Here is a 3,468-nt window from a genome sequence, read left to right on the forward strand (position 1 = left end):
GGCCTATGTCCTTTAATAAACGAATGTGGTGGTGTACCTAAATTAGAAAAATAGAAAGTTAGATATATACACTAAAAATTAAATATGTTTAAAAGAAACATAATGTAGAATACCTACCTAAAACAAAATATATGTGAACTAAAATTAAAAAAACATGTGGCACATATACCATTTTTGTGATGCCACTAAGAAATGATTACTAGAATTCGAAAATGAAAAGGAAGTGTTAAAAAGGTCTGTTACAATTTATCTGTTACAAGTTAATTTATATACGGATTTTGTGTAAGCATAGATATAAATTTAATTCGTATGTAAGTAAAAAAGCGTCACAAAAGAATTGATAATTGATTGATTATCTCAAGATATACATAAAGTTACATAAGCTTAATTGCCTCCAAATAAATTAAAAATGGAAAAATACCCAAAAACGTTACTATAGTCTTATATTAAGCAATAATAGAAGCCCTAGCGACACAAGGTAATGACAGGCATTATATAGAAACTCTCGCCAATATATACAAAGAAGCTAAAGCAAAAGTAATGATATATAAAACAAGCCTAGAGTTCCCACCACGCAAAGAAGACACATAATATATCTTATTTTTATTTAGTGTTATTATCGCTGAACTTTCAGCTTAAATAGTCCAACTTAAATAGTCCAAATTGCCAAAAGTCCTGAAGAGCTACAAACACAAATTAACCAACTAAATACAGGCAGCAATAAAGTAGGTCTCAAAACGAATTTAGCAAAAACTAAAGTAATGTACAACGAACTAGTGGACTGAAAATACATTTATATAAATAACACAGCACTGGAAATAATAGAATATATACATATACAGGGTGAGTTTCCTACGATGTTCTCTATGGGTATCTCGGAAACTACAGGAGATAGAGAGTCGGTTAAATGGGGAAAGAATTGCAGTTTTGTGGGGTTATAAATATGCGCCTTTCAGATTTTTGAAAAAGTTCATGGCTTACTAGATATTTCGAAAAAAACAAATTTCGGCTATTTTAAAAATTGTCCCTAACTCCATTATAAGCTGTTTTAGACAAAAAAAAATCAGATAAAAGGTGTAGATAATCACATCCTTAATGAGATTGTGCTCTCCGTTTTCTTCTAAAGCCTGTCATTTTTGACATAAGACACAAACATATGTTTTTTTAAATGGAAACCATAGTTGGCCATGACTTCATAAAAAGCGCAATTTTTTAAGCTTTTCAGCGATATAAGCTAAAATATGTTTTCTTCGAAAAATTACTGAGTTATAGCCAATTCTTATAATTTTTAAACAATTTCACTTAGTTAGCCATGGAAACAAGTTTAATCGTCTTTGCTCTCGGAAATGTGAAGCTGTCACATCCAAGCTTTGTAAATTAAAATAAGCAAAAATTGTAAAAATGAAATAAAGAAAAGCGTGTAGGATTATTGGTTCAACTTTTCTTGACCATACATTTTCGAGGATACGTTAACCGGTGAATGTTACGTTTTTAGAGAACGGTTTTTTTTTCAAGACATGTTAGAAAAGTTACATTTAGTTATAGCCAATTCTGATCTTTCTTGATTAATTTAAATTGGATTGCCCATGTTATTCTTATTCTATTCAGATTTATAAAACTTATAAAAAGTTAGAATATATTACTAAACGATTCCTTACAATTTACATTACACAAACTAAAACTTAAAAAATAATATCACTGCATACACTTGTTATTTTAGAAAATCCGCCATTGTTTTGAGAGTTGCATCTGTTTAAAACTGAATTACTACCTATTTTCATAGAAGGACCGGTGGACTTAATTAAACTTCTCTCGTACCGCCACTTCGAGTGCCTCTCTTAATTCACAAATTCTTTTGTAAACCTTATTGTTAACCATACCGCATAAAAAAAATCTAAAATGGATAGGTCAAGTGATCGAGGAGGCCCATGCAAATGGTCCACCTCTTTCTATTCCTGAGTTTGCATAATTATGATAAAAATCATTTTTAACATTTCTTTCATTATGAGGGGGGGGTCGTAATAAAAGTCATGTTGGAACCACTCTATTGATGCGGGAGTATCTACACGCTTTCCTTCATTTGAAAAATTCATATTTACAATTTTTGTTTATTTTAATTTACAAAATCTGGATGTGACAGCTTCACATTTCTGAGAGCAAAGACGATTAAACTTGTTAACCATGGCTAACTAAGTGAAATTGTTTAAAAATGATAAGAATTGGCTATAACTCTGTAATTTTTCGAAGAAAATATATTATAGCTTATATCGCTGAAAAGCTTAAAAAATGGCGCTTTTTATGAAGTCATGGCCAACTATGGTTTCCATTTAAAAAAATATGTTTGTGTCATATGTCAAAAATGACAGGCTTTAGAAGAAAACGGAGAGCACAGTCTCATAAAGAATATGATTATCTACAAGTTTTATCTGAAAACTTTTTGTCTAAAATAGCTTATAATGGAGTTAGGGACAATTTTTAAAATAGCCGAAATTTGTTTTCTTCGAAATATCTAGTAAGCCATGAACTTTTTCAAAAATCTGAAAGGCGCATATTTATGACCCCACAAAACTGCAATTCTTTCCCCATTTAACCGACTCTCTATCTCCAGTAGTTTCCGAGATACCCATAGAGAACATCGTAGGAAACTCACCCTGTATATATATTCGGCACAACTAATACACAGCTTGTGATCTCTACTACCAGAAATCATCAGAAGGATTAAGTTAGCATAGAGTATTTATGGAAGAAACTCAATCATATTCAAATCTAGAAGAAAACATTTGACCAATGTGTACTACCGTATGCATACGAAACCTGGACACTTAAAATGGACATCATAAGGAAACTGTAGGTCGTACAACGCTCGATGGAACGAAATATGCTGGGAATAACCAAGAGAGGCCGTATTAGAGTAGAGTGGATAAGACTAAAGACCACTCGTAGATGTCGTCCACAGAGTCAAATCCCTCAAATGGCAATGAGCAGGACACCGGCGGGCAAGAAGAACAGAAAACAGATGGACCACAAAAATTACAGCATGGTACCCACGAGGGATTAAGGCTCCGCGCGCACTGCATCGGATCGGACCGACCAGCAAAAGCGACTGCGACCATCGTACATATAGACGGCGCCGGCGTCCACTAAAACATTTCGGCCTGTAGAGGCCAGATTCCTACCTCTACCTATCTACGATAGTCGAGTCACCGCCTTCGCCGTTTCTCGCCGGACTGGTACCGATTCAGTGCGCGTACACCTTAAGGCACCTAGAAGAAGACTGACCCTTAGATGGGAATATGATATTAGGAAATTAGCAGGGATAACTTGGGCCCGCATAGCCAGCCATGGATAACGATGGGCCCAATTACAAAGATAGTATCTAAATATGTGAGGGAGGCTGCACCATAATTGGAAATGGTTGAATAAGCTGAACATAAGGTCCTAACTTAAATAAAACAATTATTTTATGTG

This window comes from Sitophilus oryzae, unplaced genomic scaffold, assembly GCF_002938485.1.
Source record: "Sitophilus oryzae breed Bouriz unplaced genomic scaffold, Soryzae_2.0 scaffold_1586_pilon_pilon, whole genome shotgun sequence".
Lineage (NCBI taxonomy): Eukaryota > Metazoa > Arthropoda > Insecta > Coleoptera > Curculionidae > Sitophilus > Sitophilus oryzae.